The sequence below is a fragment of the Heteronotia binoei genome, chromosome 1, assembly GCF_032191835.1.
Source record: "Heteronotia binoei isolate CCM8104 ecotype False Entrance Well chromosome 1, APGP_CSIRO_Hbin_v1, whole genome shotgun sequence".
Taxonomy (NCBI): domain Eukaryota; kingdom Metazoa; phylum Chordata; class Lepidosauria; order Squamata; family Gekkonidae; genus Heteronotia; species Heteronotia binoei.
Window position 1 is genome coordinate 76147359 of NC_083223.1, and position 27447 is coordinate 76174805.

Here is a 27447-nt window from a genome sequence, read left to right on the forward strand (position 1 = left end):
ATCTGGGAGAACTGAGTTTGATTCCCCTCTCCTCCACTTGCACCTGCTAGCATGGCCTTGGGTCAGCCATAACTCTGGCAGAGGTTGTCCTTGAAAGGGCAGCTGTGTGAGAGCCCTCTCCAGCCCCACCCACCTCACAGGGTGTCTGTTGTGGGGGAGGAAGGTGAAAGAGATTGTGAACCGCTCTGAGACTCTTCGGAGTGGAGGGCAGGATATAAATCCAGTATCTTCATCTTCTTCTTCAAACTGTGTCTCAGGAGCCACATGTGGCTCTTTCACAAATATTGTGTGGCTCTTGAAGCCCACCCCCTAAGCCTGCTTGGAGAAGGTATTCTCTCTTTAAATCACTTCTCCAAGCCAAACCAGCTGGCAACATGGATAATACATTTAAAGTTAAAGTTGTTTTCTTTCCACCACTCCCTCCCTCCTCCCTCTACCCCATCTATTTGCCTGCCTGTCTTGTCTTGCGAGAAGAGCCCCGTGGCACAGAGTGGTAAAGCTGCAGTACTGGAGTTGGAGCCCTCTGCTCACGACCTGAGTTGTGTCCCAGCAAAAGCTGGTTCAGGTAGCTGGCTCCAGGTTGACTCAGCCTTACATCCTTCCAGGGTTGGTAAAATGAGTACCCAGCTTGCTGGGCGGAAAGTGTAATGACCGTGGAAGGCAATGGCAAACCACCCCATAAAAAGGTCTGCTGTGAAAACGTTGTGAAAGCAAGGTCACCCCAGAGTCGAAAACAACTGGTGCTTGCACAGGGGACCTTTCCTTTCCTTCCTTGTCTTGTGGCTTTCAAACATCTGACATTCATGTCTTGTGACTCTCAAACAACTGATGTTTATTCTATGTGGCCCTTATGTTAAGCAAGTTTGGCCACCCCTGAGCTAGTCATTATTAGAAGGCACATTAGCTGGTGGAAGAAACTTTCTTGGACAGTAGGAGATTCCTGCCAGCGTCTTCTACCAAATATAGCTGTCTGCAGCCACCAAAAAGTTACTTCCTGTGGGCATATGATCATAGGGGGCAATAGATAGAGGGAGGGATCCACAGGTAAAGGAGGGATCGAGCTGCTCTTGCATGAGCAGAGATGTCTTCTCCCACAAGGGACTCGCCAGAAGATGCTTCGCCAGAAGATGCTCTTTGATTTTAATGGACTAATTCCATTTAGCTCTAACTTCTTTTAACTTGGCACGCACACATCCTACCATCCAAAATCAATGCTAGTTCCCAGAATTGTTTGCATCTCACCTCACTAATCCTTCTGTATTTCAGAGTTTTTACCACACAGCTGCTGCCAACAGAGAATGAATGAAATAATCTTTGCTCTAATACCGCATGTATGTACCTCACCAAAATTGTGTGTGTTTTAGAAATTATATCTTGTCATAAACATTTTTATCTTAGGACACTGGTCCAGTGAAACCAATGCGGTAAGAAGGATGTAACTCTGTTAAGGATTGCACTGTAAATTCTCCCTTTTAGTCTCAGGGCTTCTTTTTAAAATGATGTACTGTCTCTTATGAAGGCCCCATGGCTCACTGATGGAGAACATCAGTATGCAAAAGGCCCTAGACACACTGCCTGGCATCTCCTGCCCAATATTGTGTAAAAGATCCTTTCCTACTTGAGAATCCGGAGAACCACAGTCCTCCAACTGAGCTGTCTGAACTAGATGGACCAACCTATTCTAAGCAGTTCTGAAGCTCATAATACATATTGTAATGGGATTTTAAAATGTGTTTGTTCATACTGCTTTTATTGATCATCCCCTCCAGAGACCCATTCTGACAATAAATGTATCTGACAAGAATCATAATACATTGAGCCAGAAGGAACAGCCAACCCTTCTGCTATGACACATCTTTGAATGACATGTCTTGCAACTGTCAGGTGCTTATTTGTCCAGATAAAGGCTATTACCAAAACTACCCACTCTTTCAATTGTCTTGCATTATGTGAATGGCAACTAGTGAAAGAGAGGCAGAATTTTCTTTTTTAACCAAATACATTTGCATAACTATGAACACTTTAAAGATGAACATCTTTCCAAATAATCTTTACCATCTATCTTCAGGGTGAAATCACTTACTGAAAATGCCTCTCAGTCTAATTCCGCCCCCCCCCCCCAAAAAAAAAATCAAATATCTTACCATCTGCAATTTCAAATGCAAATTCCAGCCACTATAAAGCTTTTATTTATCTTATCTGTTTAACCATGTTTCTCCAATTTAGGTTGATTCAAAAACCATCAGTGATACCTTTCTAGAGATAGATCCAGGGGGGCAGCCATGTTGGTTGAAGCAACAGAACAAAGTAGGAGTCCAGTAGTACCTTTAAGACCAACAAGTTTTATTCAGAATGTAAGCTTTCATGTGCATGCACACTTCTTCAGACGAGGAATTAGAAGAAACAAAATATCACGAAACATCGAACAAGCTTTCAGATCCCTAGGAATTCTTCATCATGCTGGATCTGGTACAGAAACAAAAAAAAGTGAGCTGATGGATGGGAGAAAAAGATGTTTCAGAGCACAACACACTGCATTGTATAGAATCTTAGAATCTTAAACAAACTACTGGGCACAAAACGGTCCTATTTGTTTCAAATTGTGAGATCTATTCAAAAATATTAATCAATCACCAGTAGGCTGACAAAGAATCTTCTGTTTTGGACAAACACATACCCACATCATCAGAACATAACAACAGTTTAAATTCACTTCAGTGTTACTCCATTTATTGCATCAGTTTCTATTGCATTGACTACAAACAGTTCTATATCAGTTATGGGCAACCTTGTCTATGCAAGGATTTACATGGTTGTCCAGGGCTCAATACATTTCCTACATTTTCAGTTTAACAGAAATGGGACATTTGTGAGAGACACAAACGTGTCCCTCATGAAGATCTATGAGTCACCAGAAGCCAACATGAATCCATTTCTCAGTACACCAAGTTTTTATTAATGCATTTATTGACAATGTATTTTGTAATCCATATTGTATCATAGTGGATATTCTTGGCAGGAAGGTATTTTACGTAAAACACATCCCCAAAATATGTTAATAAATAAGTAAACAAAGAGATATGTTTAAGCATGTTTTTAAATTGTGGCACAAAACTTGAAACCATGCCTAAGGCTGGATAATTTGTCTTGGCTCACCCAAATTGTGTGTGGACACAGGAAGTGATATTGTGAAATATATTTCACGTTTGCCATGCCAAATGAACAAGTGTTACATCAAGTGAGATCTATTTCACCAACATTACAGAAAAGGCATCAGCAGAAGCAAAAAACTAATGACTAGACAGGAACACATAGGCATTCAAAGCATTTTCCTGGATGGGACAGTGACTCAAAAACAGGATCATTTTAATTGATCAGTATCTTCTCCCAAAGACTAAAAGGGCAGTTTTTCATGCCCTGTATGTTCCAAGTTAATCTTTGAGCAGACATATTTACTTACGTTGCATCTCTCTGAGCACTTGAAATAGACTTGCCCTGGCTGCTAAATGGATATAAAATAGCATAGCACAAATGTTATCTGAACTTTGTTTTGGTTGAAAAAAGCTCTCCATTTTTTAAAGGACATTAGTTTTTTACAGGCCTTAATCATTCCAGATGGACCACAAATTTTAAATAATGAGAGGCATGAATCATTTAGTTTTAGAGAGGATTGTATTTTCTGAAAAGCAAAAAACTATGTCTTCTTCCCAAACACAAAAAGATAAAACCTTGTATAGGAAATGTTAAAATCCTAATATCTGAAATTTGACATGTTACAAAAAAGTGGACCTAGTTTCATTTTCATATTACATTTGGTAATGTAAGAATTGCCCTAATTGGTAGCATTAGATGTCTGAGGATGTATTGTAGGAGTCCACTCCATAACTTCTTTACATGCCAGCATCACCTACCCTAGAAACTGGAACAAAGTTGACCTGGAAAATCCTGGGAAACATGGACATCCTGCACACAGCTATGGTCTTCACACAACTATGGTCTTCTTAGGCTAAGAAGGAGAAGCAAACCTATGATCCCTGCTATAGCATTAGGTAATGTGAAAAAAGCTTTTAAAAATCCACTAAAATGCAGTATCACAGATGGTGTCCATAAGAGCGAGGTTCTTTTGTTCCAATTAATTCCAGTAGGACTGAATCAGACTGTGCAGTGGATTTAATTCTTCCTTTTTTCCTTCCTTGAAGCATGTATACTCTAAGATGGTGCACATAAATATGCTTATATGACCATAGCCTACTGTGCCTACATTTACTTTATTTCTTTGCACTTCTAATAACGCTATTTTCAAAGGCTTATGAGGGGTAACATATATCTGACACATATTAAAACCTCAGTTCCTTTAATTCTTTCAAACATATTCACATTCCAGCAAAAGTTAAAGACAACCATAGTGCAATTCTAAGCAGAGTTGCATCCTTCTAAATTCATTGAAGCTAGTGGGCTTAGAAGAGTGTGACTGTGTTTAGGATTCCACTGCTGGTGATATGTCTGGTGGGGAAGACGATGGGGGAAAGTCTTTAAGAATAATACCTAGCTGACTTTGTTCTCTTCTTGCTGCACAGGTATTTAAAGCTTGGGTTGTGCTCCTGGCATTTTCTGGTGAGGTGGAGATGTGCCTGCTGAATATCATCTAACAGATTTTGTTCTCCTCCTGCCCTACTGGTCTAGATATGCCCAGAGGTATAAGCCAAACGTCTGGATATGCTCAGAGGTATAAACCAAAGGGCTTTTGTCTCTTAGCTGGAGGTGAGAGCCTAGAGCTGGCAGGAAGAATAGTTAGGAGGGAGAGGAAGATTTGCTCTGTACTCAGAAGACTCCCCTCCTCCCTTTCTTGATAATTTTTGTTGTTCTTTTTCCTTTTTTGTATTGTAAGCTGCTTTGTCTTGCTACTGGGGAGAAAAGTGGGATACAAATAAATAAACAAACATAATGAACACCATTGAATATGAAATGCAGTCACCCCTACTGATTATTAGCCCTTATATTTGACCAGGTGAAAGTCTCGTCTTGCTTCCTATTGCCAGCTTGAGCTTTAGCTGAAAGAAAGATTCCAAAACTGGAGAGCAGCACCAATGAATGCTTTTCTCATATGCACTAATATTTTGGACTGAAAAAAGCCTCATGAACTTGCTGAGTAACCTATCAGTATTCAGTAAAAACTATTTAATAATGCAAGATGACTGTATTAAAAATTAAACATGTAAATATTTACAATATTTAGCCAGTGTACACAGTGGCAAATTCAGCCGGCATCCTTCCCAGGGAGCACTATTATAGTCATGCATTATACGTTTTTATTTATTAAAAGATGCTTCGCACATCATATCCTGCAAGGAGCACTAGACAACAAAAATGGATTTATTCCATTTTGTTCTCACAACAATCCTATGAAGTCAGTCAGCCTGGCTGAGGGTGACTTCCTGATGATGGCAAACTATAATGATGTTATAACCTCTTGATGCCCTCTATTTTGTCACCTGGCCTAGGCAAGGTACAAACCTCTTGAGTAACTATGCCCTCTATTTTAACCCAAAACTAACAAAGCCAGACTGTTACCCAGATTTATGGCACTTCACACCTATGACATCAATCTGCTTTTTATCACCCTCCAATGTTGTTTCAGCCCAGTTAACAACACTAACTAACAAACACAGAACCCAATTTGTGATTCTTTTAATCTGCTAAAAATATTCCCATGATTCTACATACGAACTCACTGCCCACTTATATTAAGAACTGCTGCTTGCCATTCCAAATTTGTCTGATGAAGTCTGCTTAGAGCATATGAAAGCTTACATTCTGAATAAAACTTAGTTGGTCTTAAAGGTGCAACTTGTCTGCTGCTTTGTTCTGATGATAACTCAGTGAGTATTGTTGAACAAGGATTCTAATCTTTGGTTCCCTGGTCCAAGTCAGCACCTTATCTAATACTCCAGTCTTCAAATTTTCCAGGCCTGGAACTCACCTTTAACCCCCAGTGCTACATGGGACCAACCCCATGGTGGGAACTCTTGTGACATCACAGACACGTAAGAAGATCAGGATTTAGAGTTATGAACACAACCCTACTTAGCTTCTGAGACCGGATGAGATCAAGCTAGCCTGGGCAACTGTTATAAAACTGGTACCTTTTTAATGTTTTTACTGTTTTTTTCCTGGCATATGCTAACTTAAGACAGGGTATACTCTTAGTGATCACTTGTATAACAACTTAGTTATTTAAACACTACTTAAAAAAAACACTTTAATTTCTAAATCCCTGACAGAACAGTGTAATAGTTCTGTAGCATGTGCTCTAGAACCTTTCCTGCAGTTCTGTTTCTGTAATAAGCAAATATTAAGTTTCGTTAAAATTAAAATCATGTGTATGTTTGTATGCAAGAAAAATTTGCAATTAAAAAAAACAGGGATGGAGAGGGATGGTGTTATGGGTTTTAACCAGGTTAGTCTTTAAAGTGCCATGAAATTATGTTTTGTTTTTGTTTCTTAAGTATGCTTGTTGATTGATTTTCAGCAAGGCTCTTTCAAAGTATTTTGTCATCTGGCCTAGGCAAGGTACAATTCTGCTATCTTGGTTAACTCTTGGATGCTATCTAACCAGTGTTCCCTACATAGCTGATGCAAGTTTTACACATGATGTTATGCTCATTTACTTCCCCCCAGCCCCTCACAAATATCACCTCTGTGTCAGTTAAAAATTATATTTCCCTCAAGTCTTCAGTAAATCCTCTCCCCCTCACACATATCATCCTTAAGTCCCTCAACTGCCTGATTTATCCTGGCAGTGCTGAGTGGCTGCTGATGGGACAACAGTTGTCTTTTTGAAAGTGTATGCCTTTTTTCAATACAATAAAAGCTGAAAGGTATGCTAACTAGGAGAGATGATTACCTGGTGACAAATGTAGCTTGCATGTGCAGCCAGCAACCTCCTGCCTCACAGCCCAAGCATGCACTGAGCATCCCCAGTGTGTGTATAGTGTGACAGATAGGAAAAGGTCCTGCACCAGTTTATCAGCCCTTGTATACCTGTGTGTATAGAAAATCTAACAGCCAATGCTTGGAGGAGCCAGATGAGAAGGGGCAGTAGAGAAGAAAATGCATAAAGCTGCCAGTTCAAGTGAGATAGGGTTTTAGCCTCCAGTGGCTGAAACTGGAGGCTAATTCCTCAGGAAACTGTTCATGTCACAGTGTGGCAAGAAAACAGGCTACAGTAGATGCTTAGGAGTCTCAAAGTCTGGCTTTCCTGTTCACAGAGGGGGTGGGGCAGGAGCAAGTACTATCAGAGCTGTTGATTCCACAATGTTCTGAGCTGAACTGAGCCTTTTGATAGGAGTGAGGGCATGCAGCTGTACCAGTGGCCTGACATCTGCAGGTGTTCACAGCTGGACCTTGTCCAGCATCCTGCAAAGTCTTGCAGTGGATCTAGCTCTCCAGGTGTCTCTCAGTCAGTGGAGAGGACAGTCTGCTGTCTGACCTTTGCTTCTGCCTGGATTTTCTATCTTTTGCTCTTGAAGACCTAGTGGTGACTGTGGAATCCCTGTCAATGGACCTCTCTCCCCAATGGGTCCCTCAGCAATTCCAGTTTCTGGTGCTTGCTCCTGCTCTTGAGACTCCTGGGCTTCTGGTTTGGGAGCCACAACTTGCTGCAAGTCTCCTGGTGGCCCCTGGAGATCAGACGGCCCAGGCACCTCATGGTCTATCATGGTTTTACTCTTCATGGAATCTACCACCATGGTGTCCTCATCCTCTGATGAGGAATCACTAGGCTCAATTCTGATAATGTCTTTTAGGGAATGTTTTAGCGAATTTATTGAACATTTTAGAAAGAGACTGCACCTGTCTCAGGGTCTAGCTTCTGGGGGAAGCTGGCTAAAGATTTGCAATTTTTAGGATCTCACACTCAAACTGTGAGATTCCTAAGGTTGTGAAAAAGCCAGAGATTCACCTCAAGAGTTTTAAAAGCTTGGTAACTGTTTTCTGCACCCAGTAATAATCAGATAGTAAAAGTTACTTTCCCCACCCCAGGCCTGTTTCTCTCATAGCTCATGTGAAGTTCTGGGGAGAACTAGGCATTTGTAGACCCTAATCAGAGAAATCCCAAGAAAACCTGAACTAGTGCCTGGAAATACTTATGGAGAGCAAGTGGGTTAATAAACTGAAGCTTAATCCCAACAAAATGGAAGTGCTACTGGTGAGCAGAAGGCCTGATGGATTTTAAGGTGTCACCTATTCTGGATGGGGTCACACTCCCCATGAAGGAACAGGTCCATAGTATGGCAGTGAATTCCATGTGTTTATCATCCTTTGGGTAAAGTACTTCCTTTTATCCATTCTAACCCGACTGCTCAGCAATTTCATTGAGTGTCCATAAGTTCTTGTATTGTGAGAAAAAGAGAAAAGTAATTCGTTCTCTGCCTTCTCTATCCCATGCATAATCTTATAAACCTCTATCATGTCACCCTTCCGTCGATGTTTTTCCAAGCTAAAGAGCCCCAAGTGTTTTAATCTTTCTTCATAGGGAAAGTGTTCCAACCCTTTAATGCTACTTGCCCTTTTCTGTACTTTTTCCAATGCTATAATATCTTTTTTTGAGATGTGGTGACCAACATAGCACAGTACTCTAAATGAGGCTGCACAATTGATTTATACAGGTGCATTATGATACTGGCTGATTTGTTTTGATATGACTGATCCAGTTACCTAGATCCATGCCACAGTAACATCAAGACTAAGCTACTGCATTGCACTGTACATTGATCTTCCCCAAAATCAATTGGGAAACTCCAGTTGGTGCAGTTTGGCTTTTATCAGGAGCTAGATGGAGTATGCATATTAATCCCATTGTGCAGGCACTCTACTGAGTGCCCATCAGTTATTGGGCTCAATTTAAGGTATTATTTATCATATACAAAGGCCTTCATGACCTTGTATCCTCATATCTGTGAGTGCACCTCTCCCACTATGCTCTGCCAAGACAGCTTCACTCATCTGAACAGGGTTTTTTGCAGGTGTCAACCTGCAAATGGGCAAACTCAACAACTGCCTGTAGACATACCTCCTTTACTGTGGCTCCCACCTTGTGGAACTGCAAACTATGCAAAAGTGATTTATTCAAGAGGGCTTTTCTACTCAGGCAATACAGTTGCACTAAACTAAATTATCTAGAAAAATTATCCACAAAGTTATCTAGAAAAATTATCAGGCACTGTTGTCTATACTACTGTGTATACATTGCTGAAACTATGATTATAATATAGCAAGGGTGGCCAGTAGTAGCTCTCCAGTTGTTTTTTGCCTACAACTCCCATCAGCCCCAGCCATTGGCCATGCTGGCCGGGGCTGATGGGAGTCCTAGGAAAAAAACATCTGGAGAGCTAGTGTTGGCAACTGTAGTATAGAATTTTACTTCATTGAATGTGTTATGTTTCTACTTATGCTTTGCTTCAGTTTCTGTTTTTAGACTTCTGGTTCTTCCTATAGTCCTAAACTTATTGCATTCTTTACTGGATGTCCCATTTGTCAATTGTACTGACTCACTCTGTGTAATCTGCCTTGAGTCCCTGTGAGAAAGGCAGACTGCAAATAATAAGTAAATAATAACAATAATATTCTAAATTCCAGTTTGCAACAAGAAAGCTGAAGAACCATGACAATGATTGCCTGATGTTTGATGGATGAATAAAGATCTAGTTCACTGCAGATACATAAACTAGGAAGTGATCTTTTGGTGCAACGCCTTAGTGCATATACACACTGGTAAGCTAGATCCATAGATGTACCTGGATGCATCTGACAATGAACACACATATGAAGCTGGATTATACATTGGTCCATCACAGTCAATACTGTCTACTCAGATTAGCAACAGCTCTCTAAGGTCTCAACAGAGGCCTTTCACATCCTCTACTGCCAGATTCTATAACAGGAGATGCTGGGGATTGAACCTAGGACCTTCTGAATGTCTGCCACTGAGCTATGTCCTCTCCTCATTCTTTCACAAAGCATTGTTTGAAACAACAGATACAATCCCAAACACTGCTTATGTATATCATTACAAACACTGAAGTTCTAAAAATCTCAAGGGTAAGCCAATCATTCTACTTCCCTCTTTAAAGTTAGAATATAAATACACACGACAACATTTTATTTAGTTCATCCTTTATGATCAAGAATGTGATAAAGTGGTTTATATATCCAAAACAAATCTGAAAGGCTTCTAGGCTGTCAGCACAGTCAGAAGCCAGAAATAATTACATAGTATATTTTGTCTGACTTCTACCTGAATCAGAATTTGTCCCTGAAATCTTTTATTTAAAATGTTAAAAAAAAAAAGTATGCAAAAGTAAATTGTGAAAGGAAACAAATCTGGTCATCTGAAGCTGATTCCTGTGATGTGTGGGTATGTTACATAAATCTGTCTTTGAACTATGTGATAACAGATCCATATACTCAGTTGCAGATAACAAAACACACAACCCCAGAACATTCTTGAGTTGAGACAAATTGTGAAAGGCAGAAATCACTTTGTAACTATACTCTGTAGTGGGCATTTATGGATTCCTTTCTGTTGCAAAGCATATAATTGCAAGTAATAAAGAACTGTCCTGAGCATCTATCAGCCATCTGTTTCTGGACCTGTTCTCTTACCATTTGACTACAATCACTATGAATCACTGTCAATTCACCCAAAAGCATTCTGGAAGGTGGAAGATTCTGCCCTAAGGCATTTGGAAAGGCTTGGAGATTTCAGGCTCATGTATATTTCATCAAAATGAACTGGAAGCTGCAGATGATATGCCATTTGAGGCTATATTATGAGAAGTAATAGCAAACTATACTAAGCCCATTTGATTGTGTCCAGGCTGAGTGGCTACATTTTAGGAATACAGATATACCACATTATCATAGAAAAGAGAAGCAAAGGTGTGGAAAGACTGGGCGTACACAACACATAAAGAAAGCTGACAGAACCAGCTCTGCCAACAAGCACACCTATCTTTCTCTACCACATGTTTATCCTGGGCTTCTTTCAACAGCTCAAGACAACATACAGGTTAATACCCTCCACCACTTTATCTGCAGAGCAATCATGTGAGATAGGTTAAGACAAGAGAAAGTAGCTGGTCCAAAATCATCCAGGGACCAAAGGAGAGGGGAGTCTGTAACTCATTGTAGCCGCCCTGAGCCTGCTTTGGGGGGGAGGGAGGGATATAAATCAAATTAACTAACTAACTCCCAAAGCTTCCCCACAAAAAAAAGAAAAGCTGGGATAAAAATGGGAAAAGTAAATTATTGTAATACATTCTAAAAAGTAAATACCCTTTAATAATTGTAATACATACATACCAATAATAGAAATTTAATAATACAAATGTAATGCATTCTAAAAAGTAAATATCCTTTAATAAATATATGATAAGAAAAATAAAATGATCATAATACAAAGCTATATTTTTAGAAAAACTTTGTAGAGTGGACCACTGATAAAGGCATCTTGTCAAAATGTGTTTGCTCTTATATCTTGCAACTGACAATAGGAGATTTTTGCTTATTTTGTTTATTAGTTGTACATTTGTTAAAGGATGTTTACCTTAAAGTCATCATGAGTGTGTGGGTATTTGAATTTTAGCCTCTATAGTTCTAGTCTGACACTTTAACTTCTATGCCACACTGGCACACCTTGTTATAATGCTGCATCAGATTCTCCAGAGAATTCTTTAACTGTTCCTGTGGAAGTGGTGAATGAAGTCCCTTCAGAATGCTCAGGTTCATGATAAAATTTATCAGGATAAATATTTTTATCCTTCCTTTCTTTGCCCAGTGGACTAAAGACAGGACTTCATATTAGGTACACTATGTTGTAGGACAGGGGTGTCAAATGTCCAGCCTGTGGGTCAGAACATCCTGCTCAGGGCTTAGTCAGACCCCCAGGGCTCTTTTCTCCCCCTCTCCCCTCCTGTTCTCACTGTTTGAAGCTCCAAGGCTGATGAAGTTCCCTGCTCTTTCAGTTCCCAGCCTTTTCTGCCTTGTCTTTGCAGGCTGCAAGGAAAATGTGGAACACACTCTCCATCAAAGCTGCAGGGAGAACGTGGAGTGGATTTTCCATAGCAAAAATGGAGAGATTGGGCAGCCACTGTGATGCGATGCTAGAGAAGGGTTTTTAAACTTTAAAACCCCTTCTCTGGAGTTGCGCTGCAGTAGCAACCCAATCTCTCCATTCTGTCCTGTGAGCCCATAAGATAGAATGGAGAGATGGAGCCGCCACTGCGGTACAATGCTAGAGAAGGGGTTTTAAACTTTAAAACCCCTTCTCTGGGGTTGTGCTGCAGTGGCAACCCAATCATTCTATTCTATGGGCCCATAGGATAGAATGAACAGGAGGGAGAGGGGGAGAAAAGGATAGAATGGAGAGATTGGACCACCACTGTGGCCCAACCCCAGAAGAGGGGTTGCCTTGCCAGCCTGTGCTTCTCAGAGACACTGAGAAGCATGGGAGGGGGAGATCTTTTTCCTTCTTTTGCACTCCAGGGTGCAAAAGCAGGAAGAAAGCCCTGCCACTGGTGCCTCTGGAGACTCTGAGAGGTACATGGAGGGCAGAGGGATGCTGCACGATCCAATTCTGTGCCCCTGGACTGTCGGCACTCTAGGATTTCTAGCATGTCAGAAACACTATTAGAAACATCTCATTGGAAACCAAGATCAAGATAAGTCATATTATGGTAGTCCCCATTGCTATGTTTGGATGTAAAATCTGGACTATGAAGAAAGCTGCTAGGAAGAAAACTGACTTGTTTGAAATGTGGTGTAGGAGGAGAATTTTACAGATACCATGAACTACCAAAACAAAGTGGGTTCTAGATCAAATGAAGCCTGAACTCTCCCTAGAAGCTAAAATGACTAAACTGGAGGTATTGTACTTTGGTCACATCATATCATGAGAAGAAAAGACTCACTGGAAAAGACCATGAGTGAAGAACCACCTTCAGTTGGATTGACTCAATCAAAGAAGCCACTGCCTTCAGTACGCAAGACCTGAGCAAGGCTATTATGTTTTGAGGTCATTAATTCATAGGTCACCATAGGATGTTTTGAGGTCATTAATTCATAGGATCACCAAAAGTCAGAAGTGAGTTGGTGGCACATAACACAAACACACAGAAAAATTGGATTATTATTAGTTGTGCATTTTTTGTGCATATGTGTTTAATCAAGTTGTGGCATGGAATCTCAAGCTTGATGATGATTTGGGACCACTTAATATGCATGTATGCCTATCCAAGTTAAACATTTCTTCAGATATTGCAAGAGTAAAGATTTCTTCCATTTTTCTAATTCTATTCCACTTGCTCTCCTCTAGGGAATTTTAAATTAGCTCTCTGTTAATATGGCTGAATCCACTTTTGATATCCCCTTCCTCATTCTTTGATTAACTAATGAAAGGACTATTCCCCTTACAACACCCAACTCATCCTGTTCATCATCACTTAGTTTTGATATCATCACCCTTATTTCCTTGTTCTGTTTTGTTCTTTCTACACAGCCATTTCAATTACTTGATCTTCCCTCTAGATTAACTTGATATTTTAAAATTCACCAGGAAGATCATTAAATGTTTATAAATAAAACAGCAATAGACCTTGGTTTTTTTATTATTGTCCCCCCATGCCAAGAAAAAAAAAATCACGCCTTTCCAGAGATCACAAATTAAAATCCATGTGCAAACAAGACATGTTTGAATAAAGACAACATAAATGAAAAGGGAAGAAATAGCACCCCACTGGACTATCACGATCTAAGATGCTCATCTTCCACTTTGAGGTATAAAGCTGGTACTCTGTGACACCTTTGATGGAGATCTCTGTGGCACAGTTCATTATCTATATTTCAGAAGGAACAATTTTGCCTGTCTAATGTAACAAAAAAGATTGCACAAACCGTTGGTCTAAAGTCTTAGGCCTTCAGTTTACACTACCAGAGAGAATGGGCTTTGACTTCATGGATATAAATTATTATTAGTCAAGGTCCTGGAGGCAGAGCTCACACAGTGAGAGTAATTTAATATATGCTGTAGGCCTCCAATTTTTATCTAATCTTCCCTCATCTCCTCAGTAAAGACAAGGAGCAGCAGAGTGGAACCTGGTACTGATGGCAGCAAGAAGATGGAAAGCAAAGCTCTGCAAACAGTCTGTGACAGCCAACTTCTGGTTTGTTCTGCTGTTGCCAGTGATCTAAGTCTGACCAGATCTGATTGCTGCCTCGCTGTCCAGACTTTCTAATAGCTTCGACCCCATCCATGGATTTGTTGACAGTAATGCAATTCCCAACAAAACAGAACATGTTGGATACAGTTGCAGCTGCTCAAAATGTCACAGCTGTGACTTAACAGGAACACTGAACCTAGTGAACTGTAGCACATCATTATACCACCATATCAAGAGCTCATTTTACCAGCAGAACATCATTTGTGGACAAGTGAAAGGATAGTAACACACAGGGCTATTTTTTTGTTGCAGGAACTCCTTTGCATATTAGGCCACAACCCCCTTGATGTACCCAATCCTCCAAGAGCTTATAGGGCTCTTAGTACAGGGCCTACTGTAAGCTCCAGAAGGATTGGCTACATCAGTGGTATGTAGCCTAATATGCAAAGGAGTTCCTGCTACAAAAAAAGCCCTGGTAGTGCATTTAACAGATGTATAACATGATTTATGAAAAATTCTCACCTGTTTGAGGTCTTTTGAAGATAAATGGGGATGTAGGGAAAAGAGGTCACATCTCATGCCAGGTATTGCCATGTTGTCTTGACTTTTTGCAGCTTCATAAGGATATACACAAAAATAAGAACATAAGAACATAGAAGCCGTGTTGGATCAGGCCAATGGCTCATCCAATCCAACACTCTTTCACACAGTGGACAAAAATCCCACGTGCCATCAAGAGGTCCGCCAATGGGGCTAGAAGCCCTTCCACTGTGCCCCCCCCCAAAAAACCCCACAAGAATTCAGAGCATCACTGCCCCAGACAAAGCATTCCAACAATAAGCTGTGGCTAATAGCCACTGATGGACCTCTGCTCCATATGCTTATCCAATCCCCTCTTGAAGCTGTCTGTGCTTGTAGCCACCTCCGCCTTCTGTGGCAGTGAATTCCACATGTTAATCACTCTATGGGTAAAGAAATACTTCCTTTTATCAGTTCTAACCCGACTGCTCAGCAATTTCATTGAATGCCCACGTGTTCTTGTATTGTGAGAAAGGGAGAAAAGTACTTCTTGTAAACATCTATTATGTCACCCCACAGTTGATGTTTCTCCAAGCTAAAGAGCCCCAAGAGTTTTAACCTTTCTTCATAGGGAAAGTGTTCCAACCCTTTAATCATTCTAGTTGCACTTTTCTGCATTTTTTCCATTGCTATAATATCTTTTTTGAGGTGCAGTGACCAGAATTGTACACAGATATTCCAAATGAGGTCTCACCATTGATTAATTCAGGGGCATTATGATACTGGCTGATTTGTTTTCAGTTCCCTTCCTAATAATTCCCTGCATGGCATTGGCCATTTTTATTGCAACCACACACTGTCTTGACATTTTCAGTGAGTTATCTACCATGACTCCAAGATCTCTCTCTTAGTCAGTCTCTGCCAGTTCACACCCCATCAACCTGTATTTATAGCTAGGATTTTTGGCCCCAATGTGCATTACTTTGCACTTGGCCACAATGAACCTCATCTTCCATGTTGACACCACTCACCCAGCCTCAACAGGTCCCTTTGGAGTGCCTCACAATCCTCTGGTTTTCACCACCCTGAACAATTTAGTGTCATCTGCAACTGTAGTCACTTCACTGCTTACTCCCAACTCCAAATCATTAATGAACAAATTAAAGAGCATGGGACCCAGTACTGAGCCCTGCGGCACCCCACTGCTTACCATCTTCCACTGCAAAAATTGCCCATTTATACTCACTCTCTGTTTCCTATTAATTAGCCAGTTTTTGATCCACAAGAGGACTTGTCCTTTTACTCCATGACTCTCAAGTTTACTAAGGAACTTTATCAAAAGCTTTCTGGAAGTTAAGGTAAATAACATCTATTGGGTCCCCTTTGTCCACATGTTTGTTCACCCCCTCAAATAACTCTAACAGGTTAGTGAGACAAGATTTTCCCTTACAAAACCCATGCTGAGTCTTCCTCAATAACTTGTGTTTATCAATGTGCCTACTCATTCTCTCTTTGATAATGATTTCTACCAACTTTCCCGGTACTGAAGTCAGACTGACTGGCCTATAATTTCCCGGATCTCCTCTGGGATCCTTTTTAAAGATGGGGGTGACATTTGCTACCTTCCAGTCCTCAGAAACGGAGGCAGATTTCAATGAAAAATTACATACTTTTTTCAGGAGATCCACAAGTTCACCTTTGAGTTTTTTCAGAACTCTTGGATATGTGCCTTCCGGGCCTGGTGACACAGGCAGTTAAAACAGTGCCAGGAAATTAAATAAGGCTATCATGAACACAGCATCCATAAACCTTACAAGGTGTACTGGCTACCCATAATGCTGAGCAGACAATGGAATTATGTGTGTAAGAATGAGCCACAGCATTTTTGGATCCATTCCCCACCCCAGCCTTATTGACATGGACCAAGGTACACTGGAGAATAATATTGGTAATGTGACCTTCCTTTCAAGTTACAAAACATAGGCAAATATTGCTGGTAGATTGTGTTTCTGGAAACAATTTGACTTTGCCTCATGTTGAGTTAGGGTTGCCGAGTCCAATTCAAGAAATATCTTGGGACTTTGGGGGTGGAGTCAGGAGACTTTGGGGCGGAGCCAGGAACAAGAGTGTGACAAGTATAATTGAACTTCAAGGGAGTTCTGGCCATCACATTTAAAGGGATCACACATCTTTTTAAATGTCTTCCTTCCACAGGAAATAATGAAGGATAGGGGCACCTTCTTTTGGGGCTCATAGAATTGGACCCCCTGATCCAATCTTTATGAAACTTGGGGGGTATTTTGGGGAGAGGCACTGGACCTGCGGATCAATTCTCTATTATTTTCTATGGGAATAAGTCTCCATAGGTAATAATAGAATTCCCTCCCCCACCCTGTTTTCTGATGACCCTGAAGTGGGGGAGGGTCTCTAAACCGGGGGATCCCCTGCTCCCATCTGGGGATTGGAGATAATGCAATAATATGTGATGTTGTAGTGTTTAAAAATTAATTAATTACAATTTTGAAGTAATTTTCATTATTCACTCGTTATTTTCCACAGTTTTTTCTGTTGTTGTATAACCCACCTGGGGATTGGCAACCCTGCATAAACAGGTTCCTATACAAAGACTCTGAAAACAATGCAAAACAAGGACAGAGACACACCCTCTTTCTGGCTCTACAAAGACTTCTGTGCTTCTTTCTTTCTCTCTCTTTCTCTCTCTCACGCACACACACTTAACTGTCTCTGGTGCCTCCACAACGAGATCTGAAAGGTACAGGGGCTACAGCTGCTCTCTTTTACACACACACTCACTTGCTCTGAAACGAAAGCAAAACAAATGGAGGAGCTGCACTCTGATGATGTCTGCTGTTGCTAGGGTGGCCAGACCGTCCCGGGCGCCCAGGAATGTCCCGGTTCTCGCCCCCTATTCCCGCCTCCCGGGCTGGCTATACCGGGACCATTTAGAGGTCCCGGTTTAGCCAGCCCCGGAAGCGGTGGGCCGCGGGCGCCGGCGGGGAAGGCGGCGAGTGAGGGAGGAAGCGTCCCTGCGCGTGCGCAGGCCCCCTGCACACACGCAGGGACGCTCCCTCCCTCACTCGCCGCCTTCCCCGCCCGCGCACGGGGCCCGGCGGCGGTGGCGGAGGCCTCTCTGCGGCCTCCGCTGGTCGCTGGAAGCCCTCCAGAGACTCTGGAGGGCCTCCAGCGACCAGCGGAGGCCGCGGAGAGGCCGCGGAGCAGCGAGCGCTGGTCTCAGAAGGCCTTCCAGAGACTCTGGAGGGCCTTCCGGGACCAGCGCCGACCAGCGAAGGCCTCTCCGCGGCCTCCGCTGGTCGCTGGAGGCCCTCCAGAGACTCTGGAGGGTCTCCAGCGACCAGCGGAGGCCGCGGAGAGGCCGCGCAGCAGCCGGCGCTGGTCCCGGAAGGCCTTCCAGAGACTCTGGAGGGCCTCCAGCGACCAGCGCCGACCCGCGGAGGCCGCAAAATGAGCCCCCTTGAGGCTTATGGCAGCAGGGCTCGGGGGAAGCGAGCTAGACTGCTGTTCTTTTGAGGGGTTATAGAGTGTTTCGAGTCGTCCCTGTGGCATTGGTCCCATCATTGTGGGACCCAGGGGGCCGGCGCAGCGGCCCGCTGAAGCAGCCTGTCGGTCACTTCCGGGTTCCTGTCCTGCATCTCGACCTGTGTTATTAGTGACAGGCTGGTTCGGCGGGCTACTGCGCCGGCCCCCTGGGTCCCACAATGATGGGACCAATGCCACAGGGACGACTCGAAACACTCTATAACCCCTCAAAAGAACAGCAGTCTAGCTCGCTTCCCCCGAGCCCTGCTGCCATAAGCCTCATGGGGGCTCATTTTGCGGCATCTCCCGGCGGGAGGGTGGCACCCGCACGGGACACATATCAAATGAAAGAGGGTGCGCAGGGCTATCAGAAACAGCCGGCGGAGGGAGTCGGGAGACCACCCCACTGGGGGATCCACACCCCGAAAGTGATGAAGGTGGCGCAGATAGAGCCAACAGAGCAAACAGGACAAAATAAATAGGCTGCATTATGCAGCACAGTTGAGAAAGTGCCTTATCCCATATACTGATGAAGTATATACAGGATTTGAGAACAAAATTGTTTCCGGCGGTGATATTTGGGGGATTTTTGGGGACGTCACAGGAAGTGCTGTGAAGTCACTTCCTGTTTCCGGCAGTGGCATTTGGGGGAAATGATGTCATTTGGGGGAAGTGATGTCACAGGAAGTGATGTCACTTCCCGTTTCCGGCAGGTGACGCGGGGAAATGATGTCACAGGAAGTGTGTAATGTCACAGGAAGCCTGTAAAACCGGGGGATCCTCCACTGGAACCTGGGGATTGGGAAGCCTATTTGAGTGCCTTCTTGAATCTGCTTTGTCAACCTGTTTTTGGGACTCTTTTTCTGGAGGAAGAATGGAAGGAAGATGGGTGCCAGTTTGAAACACCTAAACAGAGTGTTTTCCTTTCCTCCTGATGCAAATATTTACAGCCTGAGCATAAGCTGAAGAACGAGAACCTAAGGGGTCGTTGCCTGTGGCTCTTAGCCCATGGAATGTAGACCTTGGAATATAGGATTGACATGGTGGATATCAGCTCAGGATATCTTGTATATTTTTCAGGCTTTGCTGGGTTTTATATTGTGTTTTTCAGTTTTTTCTAAAGTATAGTTTGTGTGCCAGTTTGAGTCCCAGAAATATTGAGGAGAAAAGCAGGCCAGAAATATCCAAAATAAAGAAATAGCAGGTTACCTAAGTTGTGACCTGTTAAAATGCATCCTAGAGAGCCAGTTTGGTGTGGTGGTTAAGAGCAGCGGACTTTAATCTGGAGAGCCAGGTTTGATTCCCTACTTATCCACAGGCAGCTGCTGGGTGACCTTGGGCCAGCCACGGTTCTGTCAGAGCAGTTTTCTCAAGAGCTCTCTCAGCCCCACCTACCTCACAGAGTGCCTGTTGTGGGAAGAGGAAGGAAAATGAGATTGTAAACTGCTCTGAGACTCCAAGTGAGGGGTATAGATCCAATCTCTTCTTCTAGTAACTCTGTATTGTGGTCTGAACTTTCCACATTTACATTCAGAACCTTCTCCATTTACATAGCAATAGGCAGGTAGCAAAGAAGAGTTTTTTAATCTGCCCTTGGGTGGGTATGTTGCATTTGGCTTGGCATGTTATAAATTGGCCTTTGCCCAATTACAATGATTTTCATGGATTACATGTGATTAGGGGAAAACATGAGGGTCTCCCCCCACACGTGGCAGTAATGCTGCTGGTGTGGTACAATAGTTGAAATGCAGATCAACATACTCCCAACTGATGTTATGCCACCATGTATGCATAGTGTTGCTCAAAAAAAAATGCACATTTGCATAATGCTGCTCCAGAATAATGCAAAATGTGGCTCCTCCATTGGCAGTGCTTATTGCTGGAAGGTACTGGGTGTTCCATTGCAATCATCTCTGCATTGAAAAGACTAATTGGCCTCCTACTGCTTGGGAAAAGGGTGGAGAGAATTTCAGGAACTTTTCAAATGCTAGTCAAGAAAAGAGAGAACACTTGCCACTTATATTTTTGAACTGTAGTAACAATGTTATCATGCTGCCCTGATTTATTTATTTTTATTTATTTTTTTAAAAAAATCACTTTGGTAGTATCAGCAAGAACACCAAGGCAGTTCAGTCTGAATATGCAGAGGAAAGAGATGAAGAGAGTGTTTTCTTTCATTCAAACACAAGGACATATGAAAAAGAGTGTCCAAACAATGCCATTGTCAGGAAAGATTGTTTTCTCCCAGGTTTAAAAAAAAAAAAACGCAGAAATAAAGGTTGCATTAATAAAGTTGTTGAAGTGGCAAAAAAAAATCTTTGTGTGAATTGGTTAATCTGCCTCTTAGTATCTGCTTCTTTTCTGTGCAAGGAGTTAAATTACAACACAATTAAATTACAACACAATTCTTTTGCCTTTTACATATGTCTGTCTTGTATTCCCTGATTTTTTTTTTTCTTTTGAATCTGGATGACCTTGAATTCTTATTCTCATTCTTGCAGTCTTTGCCAGCCCATCTGTCTTCCTGATCCTATATTCATTTTACACTGGATTCAATGTTCTTTGGGGCCTTATCCTATTATGTTATTCCATCCAGACACTGTTCCTGAAAATGTTGCTTTACACCTAGCCAACTCAGAAAGAAGTGAGCTCATTTGGCATAGATGGCTGTTTCTGCATCCTGAAGAAAACTGGCAATATCAGGAATGAATAGCTAGATTTCAGAAAATTCAAACCAGCATGTTTTGGCATCAAGCACCATACCATTATACTGTCACAGTGCAGCACCTGCTAAGCTATAGAACAGGTCTGCATAATTTGCGGCCTTCTACAATTAATGCAGTCCATTCCCAATGTATGGCCACAGAACTGGGGTTCAGTCAGCACTGGTTTTTTTCTTGCCTTATGTGGGATCCCAAAACAGGAAGCTTTAGGCAAATTATGACTGATGTTCCTCAGCCAGCCCTGGGTGCCATGCTAACGTTGATCCCTTGCCTGAGAGATTATTTTAGCTCTTTTAAGCATCAGTTTTCATTGATAATTCCATGGGAACATTGAGATTTCAATACATTTACTAAGCCATTAGATGCAAATCTACCTTTCAAAACAATTATGTCAAAACAATTCAAAACGAATAAAACAAAACAGCTGGTCAAACTTGGCTTCACCATCATAGTGGGGTGACAAAATGTGCAAGTAGAAGGAAGATAACTTCTCTCCAGAAAATTATAGTCATAAATGCTGGGGTAAGCAGTCAGTAACAAACTCATTTAATGAATGGGAATTAGAGGCTGAAAGGTTTCTGTTCTGCAGTATGACTGTAGCATTACTCACTTCTTGTGAACAAAGGTTGTACTTGTGGTTTGTTTTTTTTTCCTTGCAAAGTCATTGAATATAATGGAGTTACCTAAATGACACTTAGGGAGAAAAAAAACATGTAACAGGATTGCTCAGATATAACTGACAATAGAATTCAGCCTGCAAGGTCTTTTATTGATGGGTGAACAGAAGGCAGAAACTAGTAAGCTTGGCTTAGGCAGCTCATGTTATCTTTACAAAAGTGGCAAAGGGCCTTCTGTTATTTCAACAATATGGTCCTTTGTTCAGATAAACCCAGATCCTTAAATTTGAGTAGGATTTCCCCCCATGGATTTTCAATGAGACTAAGCCTATTAGGTGGACCCACGGAACATTGCTTAGGAGAAATGTATTGCCCCAGGAATCTAGCAGTCTGAGTTGAAGGTGGCATGCATTAATCAACTAAGCACATTTCAGAAATATCCCTTTTAAAATACACACATAGGAGAACCACAGATAAGTTAGCCCAATCACTTCCCAAAGAAAAATAAAAGGAGAAGCAATAAAAAGATAACAACATGCTCTTGCATATATATAAAGTGCCATCCGTTCACAGCCAATTGCAGCAAACCCAGCATGGGGCTTTCTAGGCAAGAGAAGAGCAGAGGTGATTTGCCATTGCTCTCCTCCACAGAGTCTTCCATGGCACTCTCCCTTCCAAGTATCAACCCTCCTTAACTCCTGAGATTGGATGAGTTGCGGCTACAGATGATGCCTTCCCTGATGTGATCTTAGTACATTATTCCTCCAAATTAAAATCAAGATATGATGTAACATTTCTGTGGGTACCCCCCCCCCCACAGAGAGAAAGAGAGTCAGCTTTTTTTTTAGCAGGAATGCACAAGAACACAGTTCCAACTGGCTTGGTGTCAGGGGTGTGGCCTAATATGCAAATGAGTTACTGCTGGGCTTTTTTGACAAAAAAGCCCTGCACACGGTGATTATAATGAACAATTTTTAGTACCTTCTGTCGTGATACTGGATATAAGAAAGTTTATCAAAAGTAGGATGAAGAAACAAATGTGTAGCTTTTAAAGTAGGGCACCATTTTTTTCTGTGCTTTTTATTGTTGTAGGGAAATATACTACTATTTGGATGTAGAAGTGCAGACTATGATTTTTTTTTTCTGGGAAATAAAAGTGTCTGATATCCTCAACTCTCAGCCCAGTACTTCCAATTTTTTTGTGCATAAATGAAAATTAATATCCAGTATTAAAACGACCACCACTTTTCCACTTTGTTGTCTGCCTTGTAAGGGACCTGTGTGTTCCACTTAGTGACAGAGGGATTTGTGATTAAAGAGACTTTTGATCAAGTGCTAGGCTTGCAAACTCTGGCTTCAGAAAATTGCTGGAGATTTGGGGTCCATGCCTGGGTAGAATGGAGTCTGAGGGAAGGGAGCTCATCAGGGAACAGATAATGCAGGATCCATCCTCTTTACCTAATTTGTCCAGAGAAATTTATCTCTGTAGTCTGGCAACAGAGATTAGTAACAGACTTGCAAGGCCTCCCACAATAGCTCATTAGGCTGCTTGGAGTAGAAATAATTTTAAAACTGCTGTTACAGCAACACTGTGATGTCATTTCTGGGCCAAACCAGGAAGTAACATCACACCACTCTAGGATTCAGCAAAAACTCTATGGTAAACTGATGGCATAACTTTGCTGCAACGGTGCCCCCCATGTTTCCATCTCTCAGTCTCTTGCTAGTGTCACCCATTAGCTGGCAACCCTAGTTGGTAGGTCCCACCTTGTCCCTCATACTTTTCAACAGGGAGAAGTCATCAGGAGATTGGGGTTGGATTGTCGCCAATATTCACATGACAGTCAGCTCTATACTGTGCTGCCCGATAAGGCTGTAGAAACCCTGAACGAGTGCCTTGAGGCAGTTTTGGATGTGGGCTAATGAAGCTTAATTATGATAAGATGGAGGTGCCCAAAAGAGATTGATTGTCCCCATATGTTGGCATATACCACCAGCTGGTGAAGATCTTTTGTTTTGTTTGGTGTTCCCTCAGCAGTCCCTTGTTCCTGCCCAATATTTTATTGTTTGTATGTTCTTGTATTTTAGCAGTTGTTTCAATGGTTTCTGTTGGTTTGATGTTGTTTTAAGAAATGATTTTATTATATATTTTAAATTTGCAAGCCGCCCTGGTGACCATTATGTGAGCAGAAAGGCGGAGTAAAAAATTTCTAAAATAAATAAATGAAATAAATATCTGCTCAGCATTTCACATGTTATTCCTTACAAGACAATGGGATGGATCTAGTGATCTTTCAGTGGGAGGCAGAGGCAGTGCTAGGACACCAGCCTGAGGCCGGCACTCCAGGCAAGGCGCCATCGCTGGTCCAACACCAGCACCAGGAAAGGTGAGTGCAGCTACAGCAAGTCTCCCGCTGTCAGCGTTTGTGCTGCCGCTGTCCACCGTTGCTCTGCCTCTTGCATCTGTGATGTGAGAGGCAGAGTGAAGGTGGGCAGCAACAGCATGCACGCTGACACCAGGAGCCTCGATGTTGCTTCTAAGCAGACTATTTCAGTCCCCTTAGAAGCATGGGTGGGTGGGAGTGCCCAAACCAGCACCCTCCCACCTCAGCTCGGCACTCCTGGCAGCCACCTACTGCAGCTCAATGGATGCACCAACCCAAGTGGGAGGTACTGATGATTTTTGATGCTTCCACTCCCACCAGCAGCCATTTTGGCTGAAATTGAATCCGATGAAGATGGAGGTTCTCTACCTGGGTCGAGGCGGTCCGGGGGGAGAGACCCAGCTGCTGGCCTTTGACGGGGTACCACTAATACCGGCCCCTAGGGTCAAGAGCTTAGGCGTGCTTCTTGAGTCCTCCCTTACAATGGAGGCCCAGGTAGCAGCCACTGTTAGATCTGCCTTTTTTCATCTTCGGCAGGCGCGGCAGCTGTCCCCTTACCTGGAGCGCAACGACTTAGCAACGGTAATCCATGCTACGGTCACCTCAAGAATAGATCACTGTAATGCTCTCTACATGGGCTACCCTCGATGCTAACCCGGAGACTACAACTAGTGCAGAATGCTGCAGCACGGCTATTAATGGGGCTGCCGTGATGGGAGCACATTCAGCCAATGCTGAGGGAGCTGCACTGGTTGCCTGTTGTGTTCCGAGTTCGCTTCAAGGTGTTGGTATTAACCTTCAAAGCCCTTTATGGTCAGGGACCTGCCTATCTACGGGACCGCCTTTCCCCATATATCCCCCAGAGAGCACTGCGATCAGGGTCAAAAAATCTGTTGTCTGCCCCTGGCCCAAAAGAAGCCAGGCTGTGTATGACGAGATCTAGGGCTTTTTCGGTGGCAGCACCAGAACTTTGGAACACCCTTCCAGAAGCCATAAGGGCCCTGCGGGATTTGTCTGCGTTCCGCAAGGCCTGTAAGACTGAACTGTTTAAACAGGCTTTTGCTGTTTGACTGAAAAAGGGCTGCCACTGGACATCTTATAGAATGCTGGTGATCACAGTCGAGAATTCAATATCGCTATACTGTACTGAAACAGCGCCATAGAATGGTTTTAAAACTGATATAAGTAAATTATGGTTTTATATGTTTTATTGGATTGATTGTATTTTATGATGTTGTAAGCTGCCCTGAGTCCGCTTGTGGAGAGGGCGGGATATAAATTGAAAGTAATAAATAAATAAATTTCCAAACCTCGAAAAAATTATTCCCAGGGTCATAGGACTTGCGTGGAATAATAGCCATGTGAGTGGTGGAGGGGGACAATGTCACCCTTTCTGCTGATGGAAGAGGGAGCAAAGAGATTTTGCCCTTTTCCTGTATCACTGCAGCATCCTGACCCATGATATGGTGTAGTGCACTCCTCCACATGAAGCCAGCTGGGTGACTTTGGTTCAGTCACAGTTCTTTCAGAGCTCTCTCAGGCCCCCCCCAAAAGTCTAGCTCACTACCTAGTGGTGCATAATGCTAAAACAGCTAGAACTTCAGACTGCCAGACAATCTTAGGATCTCCTTGCTATACTGCACACAATGCCATATGATAAATTATTATTTAATTATTACCCTGATCCATATTGATAATAGTACACAGGGATCCTATATCCCCAGAAAACAATTTCCCCAGAGTAGGAAATAGCTGCCAGGGAAGAGGGGAAAATGGGAAGTTCCACAGTCCTTGCATGGTCCTTGCACAGGATATAACCAAAGGCCTGAGATATCATTTTTTACCTTCCCTTTTTCTGTTTTGTAATATCCCACCTGATGAAGAATTCTGGAAAACTCGAAAGCCTACACAATTGTTGGCTCAGTCCAAATGAAAGTTATTGTGTTGCTTCTGGTTTTGGAATTCACTGAAGCTGTCCTCAACCAGGGCCAGGGCAGAAAATGCCTGGTGGGATTCCCTTCTGAATAACATCAGGGCCCTGTGAGATCTAATGCAATTTCATAGGGCCTGTAAAGCAGAGATGTTTTGCCAGGTGTTTGGTAGAGGACAGCAACAGTTTTCCATCTATCTGGCACTCCTGTCTCCTGCCCCCTCCCTCCAAGGCAATGGCACTATTGGTTGTTACTGTATTTTTATCATATTTCTATTTTAACTGTTTAAATAAATATATGGCTGTTTTTATTGATGTACACTGCCCTAAACCTTGCCTTACAGGGGAGGGCAGGTTTGTTTTTTTTAAAAAAAATCTAATTTAAATGATAACAATAATAATTCTTTGAATACTTACTAGAAAGTAAGCCCCACCAAATGCAGTGGATCTGGCTTAGGAACAAACCTATATAAAATCAGAGTGTAAAACAAAGAGGTAAAGATAGTCCCCTGTGCAAGCACCAGTCATTTCTGACTCTAGGGTGATGTCGCATCACGATGTTTTCACAGCAGACTTTTTACAGGGTGGTTTGCCATTGCCTTCCCCAGTCATCTACACTTTCACCCCAGCAAACTGGGTACTCATTTTACCAACCTTGGAAGGATGGAAGGTGGAGTCAACCTTGGGCTGGCTATCTGAACCCAGCTTCCACCAGGATCGAACTCAGGTCGTGAGCAGAGATTTTGGATTGCAGTACTGCAAGCTTTACCACTCTACACCACAGGGCTCATATGTCATCTCTAATCTTGATCATCTCCAATTTCTAATGTCACACCTTATAGATAATAGAATTTATTGCTGCAAAATTGTGTTTTCCTTGATCCTTATAATACAGAAATTTAATATAATATAGCACATAATATAATACATAATATATTAATATTATGACATTAGAAATTGGAGATGATCAAGATTCCACTGATGGCAGCGGACAGGCTCAAGAGCCTGGGGGTACTATTGGAGCCTTCTTTAAAGATGGAGGCTCAGATAGCAGTCACTGCCAAGTCTGCGTTTTTTCATCTTAGGTGGGCAAGGCAGTTGGCTCCCTTCCTGGATCGCGACGACCTAGCAACCGTGATCCATGCTACGGTCACCTCAAGGTTGGACTACTGCAATGCCCTCTACATGGGGCTGCCCCTGTGTCGAACTCGGAAATTGCAGCTGGTGCAGAACGCCGTGGCCCGGCTGTTACTGGGCCTCCCAAGATGGGGGCACATACGGCCGGGTCTTCGGGCTCTGCACTGGCTTCCAGTAGTGTACCGAGTTCAATACAAGGTGCTGGTCATTACCTTTAAAGCCCTATATGGCCTGGGACCTGCCTACCTGAGGGACCGTCTCTCCCCACATGTTCCCCAGAGAGTACTGAGATCGGGAACCCAAAACCTTCTCGTTATCCCCGGGCCAAAAGAAGCCCACCTAAAATCCACCAGGGATAGGGCC